Source organism: Trachurus japonicus, chromosome 8, assembly GCF_045865225.1.
Source record: "Trachurus japonicus isolate A0001 chromosome 8, Traja_1.0".
NCBI classification, from domain to species: domain Eukaryota; kingdom Metazoa; phylum Chordata; class Actinopteri; order Carangiformes; family Carangidae; genus Trachurus; species Trachurus japonicus.
In genome coordinates, this window is record NC_140914.1 from 15,380,577 (window position 1) to 15,403,373 (window position 22,797).

The 22,797-nt window shown below is 43.1% G+C and overlaps 1 long non-coding RNA gene across 1 annotated transcript in view; it reads right to left on the minus strand.

Moving 5' to 3' along the window:
- The window catches only part of LOC146982912 (uncharacterized), a 50,222-nt gene that overhangs the window by 5,671 nt on the left and 21,754 nt on the right, over window positions 1-22,797 (minus strand). Inside the window, exon 4 of the long non-coding RNA XR_015036281.1 lies at window positions 10,884-10,945. This is a non-coding gene — a long non-coding RNA (uncharacterized LOC146982912). The remainder of the gene's footprint in view (window positions 1-10,883; window positions 10,946-22,797) is intronic.

The following is a 22,797-nucleotide window of genomic DNA, read 5'->3' on the forward strand; positions in this document are numbered from 1 at the left end:
TGAACAGCGAGAGATCATATGTACAACTCTCGTGTTCTGTACATGCTTATGTGTAAACACACATGTACACAGACACACCGACAGGCACACATATGGCTGCAAACATCACCTCCTCTCTTCCACTTGTGTATGTCATGACCGCAACTGATGACCCCCAGATGGAAAACAACCTGCATTTATTAACGAGGCCAGATGACACACAAACACACGCTCACACACACACACACGCTCACTTTCTTTTACTGTGATCGTCTCCTCCGGCCACTCTCCAATGAAAATCACATGATGGACCACATCCAGTTCTGAAAAAAGAAAAAAAATCCACCAGGAATCTCCACCCCAAAAAAACATCAACAAACAATGTTGAAAAAACAGAGGATTCAGAGGCAAAGCTTTCAGGGGATTTGATGCTAGCAGCCCTCTAAAGAGGGCTGAGGCTATAGGATGATTTCAATTATTTGATATAAATTCTGATGGTCCATTAGTTCAAAATAAAGCTCTGATTATATGAGATGTGTAAACAAAGTTGCAAACAAAACCTGCATCGTAGTCTGAAGCAGAGCTGTACTTTTTTCCAGATGAGTAATCGACTCTTAATTAGCAGTGGCCTTACTTTCATGTAGCTTCTCCAAATAAATCTCATTTAAAACCAAGAAAAGGCAGCATTTTGGTTTCTGCAAACCACACCACAGACTTCAACACCTTTCTACCTCTACTGCTGAGGAGCCTACACTAACACATGCTCATATTTCTGCAGGGCTCTTTGTGAAAGCAAATAAATACTATGACACACACACACACACAGGACACTGCCACAACCTTACGCCAGTGGTCCTTTAAACCAGTCATGTGAAACGACCCGTTTCTTTCTGCAAATCAGATTACATCTCCAAGCTGAAGCCTACAAGTCCACACGCACATTTAAAGCACGGTAGGTCTGCACAACACACAGGCACACACACAAACACGTACACAGCTTAATCAGATTTTGCCCAACAAAACTTTGGGTCTCTGTGAATGTAATACAACCATGCTGTTATAGAATGCAGTAAATAAAATACAGCATGCATTGAGTATACTGTATACAGTTAAAGATTGCTACTAAGGCCACAAATGCCCTTGAATGAAAAACAAAACAATTTCTTTGTTGAAGAAAATCATAGAGGGCCGTGATAAGTCACCTTTCAGCAGCGCTCGACTGCTGTTTGGCAGCTCTGCTATGGAATGAGCACATGTGGAAACATGTTTATAGTGTGTTTAGTAGGACTGCAAACGATAGATGATTTGCAAGTGATAAAAGTTGTATTCAGGTTATCAAGCACTTTTAAGGCGGACAACTAATTTCCTATGCTTTCTTATGCTCTTATGCTTCATGTTTTGTTTTTTAACATGCTATTACTCCATTAAGAGATTGAGTTAGCAGAACAGAACACATGAATGGTTGAAGTGAGAGGGATAAACTTGGCGGGTGCGTGAATCCTTACGTACTGTTGGTACTTGATGATGCTGAACACCTTTGATGTCTTTGAAAACTATGGATTCAGTAATCAAACATGCAGCTATCCCAGTACTCAGAGTAGAAAAGAAGCTAGCTAGCTGGCTGCTGTTGACTGGTTAGGTTAATCATACCCAGACAGTTGGAGGAAGTACAAGTCTCTGTCCCTGCATTAAGTCTCCACTCCTCTAATCAGAAAGCCCTTCAACTACATCAGCATGCCCCTCTGGCCCCTACCAACAACCAAATCTCATTTGTCTTTACAACTTTTTAAGGAAATTTGAATTACTTCTCCATCAGTCTGGAAAAAACAATCACTACCGTCTCTGTATTCACTGCAATGAACTAAATAGAAGCTAGATTAGCTGTTTGCCTGTGCTCGTTTTGCCCTTGATGCCATGGAAGACAGGGGGTGGGAAGTTGTGGGTGGCAGAAAGCTGAGATAGCTGTAGCTACAATGGGGTCCCAGGACTCTGTCAGTCAGCCCAGTTCAACTCAAGCAGGTCATTTTCTCTTCACAGTGACATCTGAGAACAGCAGCGATGGACACTACCAGTGAAGGGAATGGAGGAGCAGAGGGACTGTGCACTGGGTTAGATTGCACTTGGTGCACAGATAAGACGACAGGAAAGGACAGATTTGGGCAGGGCAGTAGGGAAAGCCGGTTGTGGCTACTGTTACCCCAGGAAGAGCTCACTCATCCCTCAGATCACCTGCCACACCTGTGGAGGTCAGGATCTGATCCACAGTGGCACCAGCCAGGATCTGGGAATTGGTCACAGAAGCGTGGACAATAAATTATTGTACTGATGGTTTTACATGCTTTTGGCTCATGAGATACAAGACCAAGATTTAAAGTTTTGAACTTGCTGGGCTTCCATTGGTTTCTTAAAATCGAACTTACAGGAAAACTATAAATATGTGATATTGAGTCAAAGCTGTGTCGCTGTCTGGTCCTTTTTGTTGCCTTCAGGGACAATGGCCGATACTGACAACTCCTATGCTGATTATTTCTATACAGATAAAGTACGTTAACATGTGACATCACCAAAATAACCCTGGTAACAAATAATAGTGTTTGTAATTTTGACAGCGACTATGAGCAAGATGAATGATCAATCCTAATCCAGTAAATCAATCAAAAACCAGAAGTGCTTATAAGGGGGAAGAGGTGGAAAAGCTGTGAAGACATATGGTTAGTCTTACAGCACACATTCCTGAAAACACACACACACACAAACATTGGTAAAATAAACCACAATGCAGTGTCTTCACCTGGAGTGCATTTCCTGCCCACCAGGTTGGCATATGGCCACTGGTTCCTGTTTTACACCACAGTACCTCAACTAGAAAAACAACCGTCTCATCTCTGACACCGGGACAGAACTTTGGTGACAGGCATGATGACCTTAGACTTTACTTCCGTGGGTGTTGAAAATCTCAAGCAATGAGACAGATGCAACACATCTGGGAAAACCCTCCATTTTAGTTTTGATGAGGCACAGTTTTGCTTCATTCTCACTCTCTCAACAAGAGGAGGTGTGAGTATTGGTGTCATATGCTGACCCAAAACTCACCTTTGGAATGGAAATTAAATTGAATAATAAAAATTACATCAACCAGCTCTTTAATATGACAAATTAGACAGCTTTGTGTGTTGAATTTTTACAAGGGCAGAAGCAAGCAGACAGTTTCATTCAGCAGCAAGAGTGTTGATGAATCATCTACAAAAATGTCACCAAGTAGCCTACTCTTCTATCTCCTTTTTAAGCCAGCAGAAGCAGTGACCATGAGTGGTCACAGGAGCTGTGAAATGTTAGTTTTAGAGTAAGGTAAACAGCCTCTCCCATGGTGGGCCTGTACCCTACACAGAGTAAGCACATGTTTCCCATTGTGGTTAAAAGGGAAGGGGATTAAAGTGTAGTGCAGCCGGAGCCATGGCTATACACCCCATGGTGGGATCACAGTCCTCACAGGTCAGTACTACTGATGCAGCCCAGTTGGAAGTGGCTGGTGTAGGAAGAGGCCATAACCAGATCTATCAGATGAACTAGTTAGGGTCCTCTAGAGCCTGAATCTGATGCCTTTCTTTGGAGCTGAGGAGGCAGGCATGTTACCATGTTGACAGAAGAGCCTGACTGAGGCTGGCAGACACCTCACACAAACAAATGGTATGTAAGGATTATGAAAAGGTGTTGAAATGGAGCGGATTTTGCTTTTCAAAGGCCCAAAACTGTTCTTATGTAAAGAGATCACCTTGTAAGAGCATATTAATAAAACCAGGGATAGAGGAAAAATAAATGAACAAAGGGTTAGACTGAAAACAAAAAGCTGAAAAAAATAGGTAATGCATCATTGGTTTTGGCTGCAAAGTACGAGGGTTTCACCCCAGGGCGTCAGGGTCATATAGGCCACAATCAGGTACCACAGGGGAAACAGTTAAAGCAGGAGACTGTGACTGTGCAGCCAATTAAAGGACACTTTATAAAGGCAAAATGTGCAAGGGACATTGAGGAAGATATGCATAGTGGAGCATATCTGCACTTACCAAAAACTGCCAATTAACCAACACCCCATGAAGCTCAGCTGTGACCGCTTCAGCTGGAGAGCTTCCATATGCAGTGAGTAAAAAGTATTTCTGTGCAGGGTAGGCTCGGAGGGGATGTAGAGGGTGGGTCCAACATTTACCCTGTCAGTCTTACTCATTAGTGAGCGTCTCTAGTCTGAGGGATTGATGGCCATCTAGTGTTTGACAGACACATCATGACTTAATTTGACTTACCTTGAGATTTGAATGCCAAAGCAATCACGTCTCAAGATTGGACATGATAAAAATCAAATCATTGGGCTTTTCCATAGCTTTGCCATAGCTATGTAAAACTATGGAAAGGATGAAAGGAAAGTGATCAAATGTCTAATTTACTTGATTCCAATTTTCCTTAAATTACTTAAAGTCAAGTCTGGTATAATTTGCTTCACCTAATGAAATGGGATTCTCATACAGACAAGTATTCAAAAAAGGACCTGTCAAACTTAACCTTTTGGCCCGGAAGGCCCACACACATGAACACAGATAATTACATGCTACAGTACATGTCTGTCAGTCTTTTAGTGCTGGTGTATCTCCTTTTGTGTGTTTGTGGGAGGAACTGGTGAGCAGGGGATTGTCTGCAGGGGCCGGAGTGTTTGTGCGGATTTGTAGAACTTTCTCACCCACAAACACTGGTGTGTATGGCACGTTAATGACCATGTGCATGGTCGTGTTTTGAAACTGGAAATGCAGTGTTCAGGATCAGCTTTTTAAAGGTCATAACGAACACGTTAGCTCTGCTCAGTAAACCCTGTTCCCTCCCTGATCCAGGTGATTCTCTGCCAATAGTTTCATGACACACGGGGCAGATACATAAGTACAAATCTGACCACCTTCTCCTGTTTTCATGACATCACCTATATTTCCGATTCCAATGACGCTACACTGACATTCAGTGTCGTTGATTAATTGGTTCCTACAGGGCTCTAAGAGTTTCCGTTAAATGACAAAAAAACGCTTTCTGGAGCTCTGAGTTGTTAGATACAAACATGCCTCCAGCCACAAGCGAGACTACAGTGCAAGATGCCCTGGCATGGGATAAAATATCAGCCACAGTTACAAAACTTTCCTACCGACACTGATCACAGTTATACACAGCGTTGGAGGGTCAAACTCCCTTGATTACAAACATCCTTGAGCGACACATGGTAAATGGCAGACACACTTAAACAGACATTTATGCTTCGACGCACAAGCCCAGAAGCATGCCATTGCATGCACATGTGTGTGCACATAATTATCCCACACACACATTAATGAAGCCCAGGAAACTCCTCATGTAAATGTCAGGGACTGCAATGGTGGAAAAAGGTGGGATGAGGAACATATCAAGGCTAATCCAGCCAGGGATTAGAAGCGGGCAAATATCACCAATAATAAACAAATGACTAACATTCCCGGTATGTGTGGTTACAAGCCCCCGGGGTCCAGCTAGAGCCCAGCAGGGTCTGGATCCAATCCTTGTTGTTTATCAGTGCAAGCAGAAGCTGTCACTTGTAAAACCTCCATGACAAACACTTGGGAGACAAACCCAGAATGGGGAACAGAGCAGTTGAGCTAAATCACTCCTTCCACTTTGATTTACAGCACAGACCTCACATCTTAATATTCTGACCAAAATGGTCATTTTGTTTCCACTCCATCATTCACTCTTACATTGCCTGTTTGTTGGCCATTTTCTTTCGTGAGATGACTATTTTGCCCCAACCAGCCTCTAGTGACAGACACATGTTATGTATAACCAAGCTGCTCCTACACACATTACATATGGCACACAACTAGGTGTCGTCTTAAACTGACCTCAGAAAGCATGTTATTCTTTGAACTTCAATTCTATTCAATTGTGCTGTAGCTACAGTACATAGCCGGTGTTAGCATTAGCATCAGCTGTTTGTATTGGTGATTAGCCCTGTAACTATTGGCCAATTTAATCGATGGGTTTATAGACAGAACATGAACTTTCACTTGGCCCAGTCACTAGCTTTTTTTGCTGAAGAAAACTTTTGCATGAGCAGTGTACCGAAATAAAGATCCTTAGTCAAACAAAACAGTTGATTCTGAATTTCTCACTGCTTCCTATTTTAGAGACTAAAGGACTCACTTTAAACTTACTAATCAAATTGATGCTGTAGCCTGGAATTTGTCTGTTTATCTGTAACTCAGAAAGTGATCTAATTCAGGACAACTAGCTGTCACAAACCACAGAATCAGCCGCTCTCCACACCAACACTTTTTTTTTTTTTTGTATCACTTGATAAACTTTATGACGACAGTGGCAAATTAAGGGTCTGTGACCGGGCTACAAAGTCCTCACGCTCAAGAGCAAATAGGATTTGATGTCACAAGTCAACACGAGACAGACAGCAGAGCAACACACCTGTTGAGTCTTATTGACAAATATTGATTGCTTGTTTAGCCCGTCACCATGGAGACTGTTTCAGAGGAATGCTGGACAGATAAAGTAATGGGCCATAAATTCTCTTCAGATGTAACAGGGTTGGTTAATTGGCAGCTTGTGATGAAATAGAGTTCAAAGGTAACACAGTGAAATGTGCAGTTGCAGTTCTCTGCAATGAGGAAATGTACAGGAGGAGAAAAAGTTTTACTAGAAATGCAGACACAGCATGTCTCCTCCATCTCTTCTCTTTTGTGCTGTGTGACATCAGATGAATCGCTCTACCAAGTCTTAATTTAGGTGGATGTTCGGAGGCCTCTAATCTCACTCTGTACATGGCCGTGTGTGTTTGTGTGTACGCTGAGAAGTAAAGTCTTCCCTTTGCACTAATCCACCTATTTTGTTTCGGTCCACTGTTCAGAATCACGGTGGAAAAGTGCCTAGACTGCAACGTTTTGCCTTCTCAGTCTGTCTGGCCCACACTGCTTTAGCTGCTGAGCCCAGAGACTCACCAAGCCTGAAGGACTCTGTTGCTTTAACCCTGTCCCTAAGCATGTCCCTGGCCAGCACAAAAGCCATCTGGGGCGCAGCTGAGAGCTTTAGCAACAAAATAACTCTTTCAATCTGCACTCTGCATGGTTCTGACTGCAGGGCGTTGAGGTCGCCAATACCAAGACTCTTACCGGACCTCCTCCTCTTTCTCCTCCACCCTTCTAATCCTGGCCTACATGACTGACTCCAACTGAAAGCCCCACACGCCAGAGGTGGGAGCCAAAAGCACTGTGAGATTCAAAAAAGACCACCTGCTCATCAAACTAAATTGCACTCACTGAAGGCAATGGGGAATAGAATAGAGAGAATGAAAAGGAGGGGAGCAAGAGGGAAAAAAATGAGTAAGAATAAAATGAAAGACAAGTCACCGCTCTCCCTCTGTGATCTTGGCAGACAAAAGAACAAATTGCATTTCTGCGTCATGGCACCCGAGGGTCAAAATCGGCAAAGACTCCCACTCAATGCTGTTTGTGTGTGACCATGTTGATATAGGTTCCATCAGTTCCCACAAGAGAACCAGAGAGGTGCACAGGCGTACCTTTAAGCCTTTCATCTTGTCTTCTTTTGTATTCTGCTACACTTGTGTCTGTTGTCTCTCTCCTCTATTGGGCAGAATTGACTGTTATTATTCCAAACAGCATTATCTTTATTAATGCCACAGGTCTCAGGACTGTGCACTCCCTGGGAGCCGGGTCTGGACAGAGCTGCAACCAATCTCCCTAGATAAAAGCTCAGCGGAGAGCTGTATGCAAGCCAGACAGCTTGGGCAGGCCTTCATCCTCCCTCCTCATTCTCAGAGAGCGGTATAGTCCCTACAAAGACTTAGATATGGCTTTAATCTTAGCACTTTCAGACAGAAACATTTGAACACGGAGCAGCTCTCTGCGAAGCTATCAGAAGTCACTTGGGGTTGTTAGCCACTAGTCAGAACAAACAGAATGTATTATTAGCAAATACATTTGTATCATATTTGAAAATTGCAAAAAGAAAATCACCTATAATCAAAAAGTTTCAGAAAGGAAAGGTTTTGGACTCATGTTAAAACTGTTCCGGTTATAAATGTGAACACTATATTGTGAAAATGAAAGTTTATGGGGTTGCCCTGCTTTTCTACTGTGGCTTATACCTTTGGCGGCTCACATGTACCTGGAGCCGAGGCCATTTCCCAAAGCTGGCCATGCATGACGAGTTATTTTAAAGGTGGTGTGGAGAGCTGACGTGTGGCCAGGCCAGGCCGGGGCAGCGGCTGGGGTCTCGGCTTAGTGCCTCAAGCCCCTCGCTCCAGTGGTCACACAGCATCAGCTCCCGGCCCGAGCCCGGACATTGATTTATGGGACAGGGGGATTACCATCAAACCAGCCGTGAGGACCACCCAGATGGTGGCACAGGATGACAGCGGCACAAACACACACAGGCACACACGCACGCAAATTCAGATATACTTATGCATTCGAGCATGCACTTATATGTGCTTTTTTTTTTTGCACAGATATCCACCTAAATCCACAGAAATAAACAAATAATGACTTAATGGAAAATAAAATCATGCTTTTTAAGACATTCATTATTAAAGATTTAACTTTCTGAACATAGCCAAACTTGAAAAGTTGCACATGCAGTGTGTAACAGCTCAGTTAAACAGTCAAGTGCAGTGGGGGGGATTAGTTTGCTGAGGTTTCCTCATTACCACAACAGGAGGGAGCCAGCTTTGCTCATCAGACTTCAAATGTATCTACAGGATGTGCCTGGTTGGAAGAAGTTCCACTCAATCACATCATAATATTTCTACTATTTCTTTTTCCTCACTTTAGTTTGCATAATGCATAATTGAAGACTGATGACTTGTGCAATTTTATCTCAAGTCAGGTCCAAAAGTGCCTTCAACACTGTTACAGATGGGGAGACAGAAGCCAAGTTCTGACTCTGGCTTCCATCAAAACATTTTGTAAATTCTCTAAAATATGGGTGACATTCAGCTTGATCACAATGTTTATGAATTCACTTTCCACTTTTCTCGATGCCTTTCGTTTTCACCCCAAGTGCATTTAACACCCTTACTACTTTTCCACCAAGTCACATTTTAATCCAAAAGTATCTGCAAAAGAGGAGAAAAAAAAGGAAGAAAAGCACATATTTCTCACTTGCCAGGGCACAGCACAACTCAACCTCAAGGCACCAGTTGGATGAGCCGAACAATAAGAGTCAATGACAAATCGGACGCAGTGCATTCCTTGGGCAAACACTCACCTCATAAAGGGAGACAGGTAGGCAAACACTCACCTGCCCTAAGCTAATAACGCATGTGGAGGCAAACATACAAACACACACACAAACACACACTCACACATGCACACACTTGGGCCTGTCGATAGGCTGAGACAATGATTGGAATTAGATTGCGCAAAACTGTGGTAGCATAAAAATAGAACTGGATTTGTTCAGAAAAACAATCCCATGTCAGAGAGAGGTTTGCAGCATTTTCATTCCAAAAGTCAAGATATCACAGGAGATATCCATGATTATTTGTGTTATATTAGTGAGCTATGCAATATTTAAATGGTCAGCTCTTTTAACAGTGTTTTTAATCATTACACAATAAAAATAACAGATACAGATTCATTTTAAGAGTGCAGGAGAAAGACTGCAAATGTGACACAGAATATGTTTTAGAATTAGTTATACATCGTCTGTGGGCCCTGACCTACATGTGGTTAATATAGTTTGCCTCCTTTTTGTGTCTACGTGTGGATGTGCATTTCTGACTGTGCTCGTGTGTCAGGGAATCATCGATGACTGTACTAACTTTCCTACCAAACAAATCACACACACTTTCCCTCAAGGCCCGTCATTCCCAGCGGAGGAAAGCAAAGCCTCAGTGACAGCACCGCTCCCCTCTGTGGGAGGCACCCTTAGCACTTCCTGACCATGTGACTTCCTCCAGCTGCCATCTGATTGGCTGCTTAGAGGCAGAGAAGATGAAGGGTGGCGGAGGGAAGCGGGGAACTGGCTGGCAGCAAACACATGAGAAAAAACAAATTCCTGCCTCATTGCCATGGAGATGAGTCAACAGCAGGTCGGGGGGGGAGAGCAGAGCGGGCCGTGGGTTGTGGGGCACAGGCTGACCTGCTGTAGTTAACAATTCATTCCCATATCCGGCTCCCAAATGATTGGGCAAACACGGAGTGCTGCAGAGTCAAAAGGGCCCCAAGGGTCTGAGAGAGGGGCATCACCCTGGGGTGACACACTGACAGGCACACACTATTGGTAAAGGGTGGACCAGCTGAAAGCCAGAGTAAGGGATGGGGGGCACTCTTTTGGGGGAGTAGGGGGTTGATTGGATGTGGGGAAAGTGGCTAAGCGCACAGAGTACCACAGGCTGAAAACACAGTTTTAACACAGTATTGGTGCCTGTGGCCTTATGATGCAGTGTAATTAAATGATTTGTGTTAAGATGCCACTTTGCGAATGAGAACAATCTCTGTAAGAACAACACCACAAACGTCACCCAGCACATTCTGCTGGAAGCTTTCATGTTAAGCTAAATCGTTAACGACATTTGGCTACGAATTGTGCCAACGGTAAAATGGGAGTTGCATCAGTTTTATAAGCCTAAACCACAGTAACACTAACTTCCTGGCGTCTATCCATCTTGTTACATAGATAGAACATTTGGCAAAAAAAAAAAAAACACTACTGAACAAAAACAACACAGAAACAACTTGAAGATAAGGACATAACATGACCTTAAGACAACTGGGCTAGCCCATGTGGTTCTTTGCAGAGGTTTGTAGGAGGGACCTTTAATACTGAACCACTACAGACAAACTTGGAATATGTGCAATTATACTCACCAGAAGATCCCTGAGAAGCAATTAAAAGTTGACATCTCATTCTAGGAATTTGGATTCCTTCACTGAAAAAAAGAAGAGAAAGAAAATCATAAGAGGATAAACGTCATTTCACATACCTACTATATAGTATTCCATTGCTATATCTGCTTAACTCTTCACCCTCCATTTGTTCAGCTGGGTTCATTTAGGTAAAACCGTGTTAAAGCATATACTACTGTATTAGGTACAAATGGAAAATGGTTCAAAGCCTCAACCCACAGGACCTGGATCCAAAAGAGTGACCACTTTACGGTGGAGCAGAGCCCCGCTTGACAATAATGGGTCAGAGGCAGAAATAACAAATGGCCGATGGGTGAATCACATCAGTGTCACATCATACAGAGGAGGAACCACAAGACTTCAATACAGTACTTATATTCGGCTAGACTTTATGTAGTGTTAGGTTCTGTCTCAGTCAGCACAAGATGTCATATACAGCTTTATGCACTGTCACGGCTTGGTCCACTCCCCAGAATGGCAAACCAAATCCCATTATCTAATTGGCCATCTAGCTTTGAAGGGCTGAAATGCCACCATTACAACAGACCTTTCACTGGGCAGCGGTGTGAGGAGGGTGTGTAAGCAGAGAGGACCTGTTACTGGTTCTCCACTGCTGCTCACGTCAGAGCACTGTTTTCACAAACACTGCTGAAGCATGTTCTTCCTTTAGTGGGAATTAGGATACTGTCTGTAATAATCCACCCAACAAATCTTACAAATGAAAAACAGGACCCTGTCGTTTATAGTGCAGTGTCTGTCAGAAAAAGAAAGGAGAGAAAGGACAAAAACAGGGGAAAAAAGTAGGGTTATGATAAAAATACCAGATGTTAAGAGTCACTTCTCGAAAGGTGTGTCATTCAGGGAGTTTGGGACGAACTCCTGGCCGCGGCTGTGCTCTAAATTTAGCATATTTGCTAAAATAAAAAAGTGAGTTCAGTCACTGGCACTGGAACGTTCTCCTCCCCATTCATGACCTCAGTGGTGCAGCCGGCGTCACTCATGACGAAATACTAACCATATAAAACAACAAAAAAAGACCTCCTCAAATACTCAGAGTACATAAGGAAACAACCACAATTTAATGTTCCCTGTAAATGATCCTATTACAGCACTTCGAGTCCAAATCAACAGAAAAATATGGTTTTTCACATTCTAATTTTAGAAAAGAGTTTGAGCATAAATAACCCTTTACATAACAGACTTAATCAGAACACAGACTCTAGTCTAATATCGAGAGATTTCATTTATAGACAAGAAGCTAGTCTTTTAGTTAATGCTGCATAGGACTGTGTGTACTATGTGAAGTGAATAAGGCTGTATGAAACATGTAAGATGCTACTGTGTTTGTTTACCGGTTCCATACATGCCAGGGATGAGCCTGTGTGTGGCAGGCTGGGGAAGATGCCCCTAGGCCAGGCTGAGGAGTAAGTGAAGCAGAAGTCCCATCTAAGCTCTAAAGCATGTGAGTATCAGGCCTGTAACTAAAACACAAGCATAAACACAGGCGATGTTAGGGATTACACCCTGCAATACCGCCGCAGGAAACCACAGACAGCACAGGTGTAACCGTGACATGGCCATGGATGCATTCTTCCTCATCTCCGCTCTGCCGGTGGAGGTCTGACTGACAGCTCATCATTTAGCCTTGTTGGCTGTGTAAAACTTGTGTAAACATCTGCGGGCGTTTGTATGTCTGTGTGTGTGTACGTGTGTATGTGTGTGTGTGTGTGGACTGGAAGCCACAGGTGAGGACGACACACACATAGAGGGATTACAATGGTCTAATGTCATATTGAAGGCGCCTCGCAGCACAATACCGCACATTCTTTCAACAACTGTAAAAATCTCTCCTTTGGCAGATGATCGTCTTATTTATCATGTTTTTGTCTTTCCCTCGAGAGTCGACTCCGACCTCATCCTTCAACTCTGGACACATTTGCTAATAGCAGGAAAATCCATGAGCTGCACAGAAACGGTTAGGTTTGGTTTACATCGATGGGATGTTTTTGAAGCTTTGTGTTTGTCAGACAGCAAAAATTATGAAGATTTAGTGAAGGCACCAGGGAGGAAAGGAGTGGGCGAGCACATTTCCTCAGTAAACAGCTCCCTCTAGAGCAGCACCCTACATTAAATCCTGAACCTCATTCTCATTGTTGCTGACTGGCTCTCTGTATGATAATAAATATGGAATAAACTGCCACAAACTTTGTTAACTTTTAGTTTTTCAAATTAAGAAATCAGACAAGAGGCTTTATCTATTAATCTTTTTTAACAAAACATGTATGCAGGTTGTCTTGTTCTCTGGCTTATTTGTGGGCCACATTACAGAGGTAAGGCTGAACCACTCATTTTCCCAGTGTGAGTTGATAATGAGGCAGGCCGTTATTAAGATGTTTGCTTTAATCGTGTGCAGGGTTATTAGGGGCGGTTTACAGTACACAAGAGAGATTAAGGTAGGCCACGCATGACGGAAAGAGCTGAGGAGGCCAACGATAAGCCAGCTACCCACAACTGTGAAGCGGGTTGAGAAATATGAGCTCACAGTAGGACATGAAACCCAGCAAGACAAACCTTTCTCTCTTTCTCTCTCTCTCTCTCCCTCTCCCCCTCCCTTCCTCTTTCTTTCTCTCCCTCTGTCTTTTTCTTGCTCTGTGTTCAAATCATGTTACACAAACCACAAAGAAATGCCTTGTACATGACAGACTGATTTAAAACAAGCAGAAAAGAAAAGAACAGTAAAGAGAGGATCACAGAGGGATCTGCACCAGCAGTAGGTGTTTAGTTCCTTTCTATGTGTTTCAAAGGGACAAGATGGCAGCGCTTGGCACTAATGCAAAGACACACTGCAGCGACACAAGCCCAGACGCATACACGCCTAACTACTTCACACATGCTTACATAAACTAAATCAGCCCGAGACACACATACACACACACAGTTCTCCACACCACTCGGGGAGCGCTACACGTTTCCCCTTACATTTTTCCATGCCATTAATATAACCAGACATCGTACTATTTCAATACGTTTTGTTGGAATTTAGGGAGCACTTGAAAATCCATCATTTTATGAGTTTTCAAACTTTCCCACAGAATTCTCACCATTTTTTTTCCATGCATTTGACCCACACACATTAAAAGTAGCACTCAATTAGGCCGGCACACGGAGCCTGGAATGGAATGGAGCACTCATATGCTACTCAAACATGACATATAGCACCCACCACCCATGTTTACGAGGCCACTGCTGCATTAAGAAAATGTGTTTCATTCACTAGAATCAAAAAATTCTCATTTTGGATATTTTGAGGAACAACTAAAGCTGTAAGCTGATAGTATAACTGAGTGGGTGTGTGTGAGGTGGATCCCCATGCTCACATTATCCACCTGCAGAGGCTTAATTTCGTTGATATGACACAATGGTAACATTTGGTTATGCGTCAACATCATCTGCGTCTTTCTCGCTTCCTATTCAGTCCGCTGCACAATAAATAAACCACAAAAATCCCAAGATTAAAATGAAACATTTCACACATCCTTTGGCACCACACTGCTCGACTGCATTAGCAAAAGGTGTGTGTGTGTGTTTGTCCATGTGTGTATCAAGTTAGCAGAAGGTCAAAGTGGTGAAGTATTAGAGCTCTGTTTGCTCTCCTCCATGTACTCTTGGGGACCAGCCTGTTTGAGAGTTTGAACAGTGACGTGTGAAACCCGTAAAAACAGGACATAGCGCCGCTCTGTTTGCTTAAGAACACCAAAAGAATGGACTGCCATTACAAAACAAATCCCTCAGCCTGCATTCCTCCTGTCCATCAAACTCTACCTGTTGAACAAGATATGACACAAACTGGAAGAGGTGGTTACAAGAAGATCTGCTTCTTTGTGGAATGACTTGCAATTTGTTAAAATACTGTCAGCTCTCTGACCATCATGTCTCACCCAGAGAAAGAGGTACAGTATGAATCCACAAGTTTGTTTAGTGATTTATATGTTTTCCATACAGTCACAAGGCCTCGGTGTGGCATGATTTACCCTATGAGCTGCATCCGACAGCTGAATAACAGTGCCCTTTTTTCTGCCTTCTGTCCGGCATCTGTTATTGAAAATATTTTAACGATGTTTTCAGCAGAGATGCCGGACTTGCTCTTATGTAACATGTGATTAAACCCACAAAAACAAGCTGATGGATCCCATAGTAAAGTCAGGGTGACACTGGGTGGAAATCCATCAATTGGAACACATGAAAAGAGAGGGAGAGGCACCGCAAGACTGCAGCGCCCTCCCATCCACTCCCCTCTGCTCCCTGCCATCATCCTCGTATCAGAGGAGCCATTGGGAGAACTGGATGTGATTTGTATGTGTGTTTTTGAAGAGGGGTGCTCATAAACAGCCATGAAAGGGGCCCCTCTATTCAGCCCGCCAGCAGAGATGCGCTTCACTGGGCCAGCCTTTTGTTTTCCCCTCTTCACAAAACCTTAAGCACAGAAAAAAAAGGGGTTGATTCCCTCGATGTGTGCAGGCCCAAATGATGCCATTAGATTGGTGCCCGCTTTGGGTGAAAAAGGCTTCAGCGGCGCTTGAAGTGATTTAAAAGATGCAGGAGAGAGCTGCCTGCAAATCCTGTTTGAGAATAACACTGGAAGAGAATAGGGAGGCAAAATGCCAAGCTAGTGATTATTCTATAGTATGCAAAATTGCTCTCAACTCCATGAGTGCCATGGATGTTAAAACAAAAGATGCGGAACATTCCTTTGTCACGTGATGAGGGTCAATGTGCTGCGGTGGTGCGTGGGGTCAGGAAGTTCACCAAACTTCCCACGCTGCCTTGCACCAAAAGACCATGGTTCGAGCTTGTAACATTCATTACTGGCAGGATTTTTTTTTCCAAAAGGGCTTGTGCCCAGCCTATGATGAGCAATCAGAAAAAAAAAAATACAAAACTTCCTCATCAGCATGACTATGCTAACGCATGAATTACAATCATGATGCAAGACAAACATTCTCATAGGAAATAAATGTTCTCACAGGAATATCAAAGATAATGTGAGAGCTATTTTAGTAATGTCACGTAATGCAGTGACTCAACAGCCTACACGTACGTCAACTACTGAAAGTGTAACACTATAATGCACGAAGTGAACCTCTCTGCTTGAGCCGTGGAGAACCACCGCAGTGAAGCAAGCAGGTGATAATTTGACAATGACACAGTGCAAGCCGATGGCATTGTGCGGCCCATGTCATCGCGGTGCCCATTCGTCGACAGCAACCTAATAGGCATGAGAACCTGACAGTGTCAACAAAAGGGACAGGGCCAAACAAAACCACTCGTTGTCGGCTCTTGAACAGGCTAGGTCCGGTTCCACTCCGCTCCGCTCAGCCCTCATTTCCAGTCACAATATGTCTTTCCTGCGCATCTCGGCTATCAGGAAGAACATGTCATGTGTTTTTTCTTTCACAAATTCTCTGCTATTTTTAGCAGCCACCCACACTTAACTCAGATGACCTCTCAGCTCTTTTTATTCTTTGTCTCTCTTTATACGGTTGAGTTTTTTTTTTTTTGTATCCATTCCTGTGACAGACTAGTAAGAGCAGCTCAAGGACGTGCCCTGATTTCCACTCATGGCTCACTGGAATGATTAGTGGATAGATAAAAAACACAAACTGATTTTATAAGAGACTGACACGTAATTACTCATATGACTTGACATTTTAATACCTGGGCAAGTCTGCATGGTGAGAAATCAAAAAATCAATCATGTTTATTGATGTAGATGAGTGCACAGATATGGCCCCTCCTTTATTGTTGCTTGGCAGTCTTGAGGGAAAAGGTACCAAATATGGTTAAAAGGTGGAAAATTCTAATCTGTTGAAAGTGCAAATCATTATTTTATAACACACACACCAGGTGAGCTAACAGTCAGTCAACATGACTCAGTTGGACTCCAAACTGAGGGATTTTCCCCGTCGTAGCATATTTGTCAGCTGTCTGGCCTGCCAACCAGTTCACCTCTAACATGCAAATGCCCTAAATACCACACTTATCAGTTCTCGTTAGTAACCCAGTTAAAGATAGAGTTTCTGCTGTAAACTACAGTCACCTCTGGGATGTACTGTATAGACAGTAACTTCATGTGGACACACTGTTTCCTTCACAACAGGCTGTCACATCTATCTGCTTCTTCTCAAGGTTTGTGCATCACTCAAGAGACGGTGCAGAAGTTACCAGAGTGAATCAATGTCTCAAATCCAGTGCAGTGCAGCTGCATTTTAGGGAAGCTTAAACCCTGTGCAGAAATGCTGAACATGACACCACTGCACCTGGTCCCAAAGAGCTATACAGTACAACATGGCATGTTAAAATCAATACAATAAAAACACAATTAAATTCTTATCAAAAATGTATATTTCAGTAGTCAATCATGAGCAAGTGTTCTTTGTCACAATATCCCTGGAAAAGGCCAAGATTAGACCATTCTTTAAAATTAAAGCAAACATGATTTTCGTCATGTCAAAATAAAAATAAAAACATTAAGATGTGTCTCTATTCAACATCATCATGAACATTGATTCAAATTCAAAAACTATGACAATAAACTTTGATCAGCCTTGCACTTGGCCTTCAATACTGACTCAGTCAGTCTTATATCCTCAATTTAATTTCAGTTCAAGAGAACTTGTAAAGTTATGCAACTCATTGATAAGCAGTGCAAAATGTAAGGCTGTATGCAATAAATTAAGTTGTCACATTCTTAATGCTTCCTTATAGAACCGAGTGGCAGGTTCTCAAGCATCAAAACATAACCAGGGTAGACTGTGAAGGCCATGATGTCAGTGGGAGACTTTTGCAGGATGCCTGATATGGGCCCTGTGGGCTCCTGCTGATAAGATTGAGGACCAGGTCATTAGAAGACCCTCAGCAAACTGGTTTTGAAACAATGCGGCCTCAGTCCCAGCTATCGGCCCATCTCACCACAGACCACGTGTGGGCTAGCCGGACACAGGTAATCAGGGCTGTCAGAGTGGGACCAGCTCCTCTTGCTGAAACTATAAACCAACATCTCCACCCTTAAAAAAATGTCACTGAATATCAAGGATAGAAACATGTGGAAAAAAAAGACATTTAATGACTTTCATTCAAGAGCAGGGAAAGTTTAAGTTCCTGCAGTTGCCGGAAACCTGTGCAAGGAGTCACAATCAGCAACTTCTCCACTCTCAAGTGACCCTCCTTGCACAAGCACCATCACGGACTCTCTGTCGAACCGGTTGGTGGCGAAATCACTGTTCAGTGTTGCCATGGATACAGCCAGGTGTTGCTCACGAGCCAGCACTGAAGAATCAGAAAGCCAAGGCACTCACTAATCCCTCTCCATACCAGTGTGTCAATAATCAGGAATGCACTGTCTAAACTAAACTATTGTTCCGTTGCCAACAGAATCACAAATATAAGCACTGACACTGCCTCTGGGCACTGCTGTCTCTGGGACTGGAAAAGAAATTAACTGTAGAGAAACAACAAGAGTCAGTGATGGAAGAAGGAAGCTTTGATATCTCTCCAGACAGCTTAATACTGTCTAAATCATAAAGCTTTCTACTGCAGCACATGGGGGCACATATAGTGATGTATTGTTCAGGATCGACTCAAGCAGTCGAGTAGTAGCTTCTTTATACAGTAGGACAAAGTCGGAGCTCCTGAGAAGACCAGCTGCTGTCAGCAGTTGGATATCTTTGAACTAGCACTAAGCCCCGAGACAGCAGGAAATATCCTCTTCACTTCTTTGAACTCAGCCCCATTAGAATCCAATTCAGAGTATAAAAATAATAGAGAAATAATCTCACAAGGACTCATACAGATCCATCTGACAATAGCGTCTGATCTTTGTGGACAAAAGCTTCTAAATCAAACTAGTGGTTTCCTGCTGCTCATCTGTCATGGAGTAAATTTTTATTACTCCACGGTATGTGGCAAGTTGCCACTTTGAGAACAACTGGATGCTCTCTAAAAGTCAGTTCTCTCTATATCATTAACACTATGTCTCATCTTTGGGAGGTTAAATGGCCATTGACATGTTAAACACTCACCTTGGCATGAAGCAGCAGTAACTGCAAACATCTTTCATAAAACCACAGCTGGAGCTTTAAGATGAGACACAAAGACATGAGTAGTTCTGAGTCCATCCTATGTAAGACAAGACAATGGCTTGCCTGTTGTCTCTCGCTCTCTCTCTCTCTCCATTTGGTTGTGTGTGAGTATGTTTTCAGGTATTGCGGTATCACAGAACAGAGAAGCGCAGAACTGGAAGAACGGATGCGGACGGAGTGGTGAAACCGCTGTGGAAGGCCCCGGCTGTGCAAAGGTTCTCCTGAGGAGCTTTATTGTGTGGGGCAGTTAGCCGCAAACAGTTCTGTTTCCCCGAGATGTAAAGTCCTCGCTGCAAGCCACAACAATGAGCATCTTTGTCGAGAAGCGCTATTATCTTTAGACATTACTGTAAATGACAGGAGAGGGTAGCACATTGAGGATCCCACTTAATGAGCACCAGGTATGTGCTTGTCATAAAACAAGAAATACATTCAAACATCTGCAGATCTGAGCTCATGAGCCTTTACCCCTGGTAACAGTTTGTATTCACTGTACAGGAGACAGCTGGAGTCAGGGATATGTTGGCCTTAATATATTATGATAGTAGACTTTTTCATGCAGTTTCTCAAGACATTGGCCTATAATCCACACAGTTCTACTTTGGTGCAACAGTTTTCACTTAAAACCAGTGGACAAACACTTTTATCATATTGTGTGCAATACTCACAAGCACAGGAGTATACAACCGGTACTACAGGACACCATTTTAAAGGCTTAAGCTCCGTGGAAATTAAGTCCACACAATGTGAGCTAAGTTTAAGTTTATCTAAGTTTAAATAAACTGAAACTGCTTATATTAATCACACAGTTTTTCTCTCTCTAGCACAACCCACGGATTAAATGTTTATTTTGCAGCATATTTTTCATTATTTGTTTAACTTCACACTGCCAATTGCAAGTGGAAAAAAGTGCTTGAGCAGCAAGCATTTTTTGAATATAAAATGTTTTGTTTAATAGGCAGCATCTTGGTCACCCCTTTAGAGACTGACATTTAAAAAAAAAAAAAAAACAGTTTTAAATGTCTCAGGCTCCTTTTCTGCAGTTGGTGCAGTGATTTCAGTGTAAATCTGATTAAACAGGCCATAGACTGTTTAGAAAACTTTTTTATGGTGTGCACACATTAACATGTTGAAATGATTCTCATTTGCACCAATAAAACAAACAAGTAAAAACTCCAGAAACTGACTGACTCATTCCTGAAGAGCTAAAAACACTGATCACCTTGTTTAGTCAACAGGTCAGAGGTAATCAGACCGGCAGAAGCACTTGACCCTCCCTGCTTGATTACAGCTCAACCTGAACTTGACCCCTCTGTCACCTTATTTAAGAACCTGCATTTTGGACGGCGCTGGCTACCCTCGACTTGTAGAACTTGGCCCTCCCTCACTTGGCAAGTGCTCACTCGTCCTGATGTCATGTGTCTAATTGCTCGCGCTGCGTGGGATGTGAACTGTGTGCATGGGCTTTTGTGTGTGTGAATGTGTATGTCATCAGGAACCAAGCTAACACTTGCCTGCAGCAACACACACACACACACACACACACACACACACACACACACACACACAAACACACACATACACTCATGTCTTCACCCGCCACAACCTATCATTACCGCTGTCACGTAGCCACCTCCGCAGCGGGCCTCACAAGCCTCAACAACCACTGGCACACACACCTGGAGGGCCAAACACTTAGTTCCCAGCTCTGTGCTTCGTAAACACACACAGACCTATTCATATCCTGCAGCCTCAGCTTCTACCTTGCCCCTCCTATCCTCTGTAAAGTATGTCTCGCTTTTCTATCTCCCCAACCGCAAATGCTTTAGTGCCATTTAATTTATTTCCTTTGTTATCAATTTCGACACCAGCTGAGTGAAACAGCACAAAAAAAACTGCAGCGCCGAGTTGGCAGCCACTTCCAGGCTGCTCCTATGACTTACACAAACAACAGGCCACAGTGTGCATTCAAGAGCAAACACAGTACAGAGAAATGGGTTCTGAGAAGTTGAATGGTACAGTTCAACAAAAGAAAAGGAACTTTCTAATCCACTTTCAGGTGGCAGATTACAGTTCTACGAGCCTGATATTTAACCAGGATGGCTTACTCGCTCTTGTTCCCTTCATCCATGTTTGCTTGAGCCGGGGCTACTTGAGAGTGTATACACGCTCGAGAGAACACATAAGTCCACTGAGCAAACACGCAGCTGACGTCGCACACCTGAGACCAGCCCCACGGGGCCGCTCATGTGTGACCTTTACAAAAAGCTGTCACCGTGACAGGTCAGACACAAGAAAGACTTCTGAAGATTTCCAGCCCTACTTGTTTAAGGGTGCTCTGTGCAAATACACACTTGTGACAGAGTTAATCGAGGGGACAAGGAAGATCTCCAGAACGTGCACACTACAAACAGAAGCCTTTGAAAAAGACAAGAATCACTGAGGTGTTTGCCCTCCTTTGTCATGTCACAAAGTTGTCTTGGGCTGATGCTAGCGCTGCACCGTGTTCTATTCAAAGGGGGCTTAGTGTGTAGCAGGTTGCTCTGATAGGTGTGTGAAACTTGAAACTCGCAGGCTTAAGAGACAAACGGTGCAAATTATGAATCCAGAAATACAATGAGTCACACCATGTCAGGTTCAATTGCCAAAAATCTTAAACAGATTATCTAGAAAATCAATGTATTAACTTGCAATGCAAAAAACACCCTCGCAATGTCACAGACTTCTTAAAAATGACGAATTGTAGCATGCTGTTTAATGACATGCATGTGTATAAAATATAGAGCGGCTGGAAGCAGTAATCTGCAGAGGACGTTTAGCTTTATGGCAGCGAGTGAGCCAAGACAGCAGATCAGACATTATCTTCATTGGGAATTTTGTTCCACTTGTCTAATGGATCTTGCATTTCATCTCTTTTTCCCTCAGAGGATAGTTTCAGTTTTTTTTGTAGTCTTAAACGGTAATTTTACACATCAAAGACTATTTCAAGAAAAGTGCTTCATATTTAAAAAAAAAAAAAAAGTTATATACAGTTGCGGTTTTTTATGGCTTCAGAGGGAGCTGCACAAAGTCTGAGAAATAAAAAATGCATGGGGTATGGATTCAGAAATAATTGCTCAAACCTACATCCGCTGCCACACACCCAAATCACTCCATGAGCCATAGAGTTGCATTGTGGGTAATGTGGGCACAATGTTTTGACAATGAAGGAGTGTGTATGGAATAAAACAGACGGTCTCCTGCAGTGATATGAAAGCTATTGTTAGATACTCATCATTCATAAAAGCCATAAAAAAATACATTTAGAGAACAGGCTCTTAAAAGCAGATGTTTTAATACAGTACTCAAACCTACAGTGGGGAGATAATTTCTTATGCAATACATGGCTTCTTTTTGGGGTCTGTGTTGCCTATGTGTCTGTATGTACTGTGTGTTATGAATGACCTCATCAAACCTTGCCATACACAGCAGCGAAGGCCTGGGCAACATCAGGTCTTAGCTATGCCACAGGGCCCGACGGTGTCTCCCCGCTTCATTTACATACAACAATATACAGGTCCACAGCCCACTCCCAAGCACACATACACAAACCATTCACGGCACGCTAAACTCAATCTCAGTCAGAGCCTGTCTGTGCACGAGTGTGTGCATGTTTGTTTGCAAGTGGGCCGAAGGAAGGGCAAGGTTCCCGAAAAACATGTCATCTTCATTCAGTATGGTGAGCAGGGTGTTTAGGA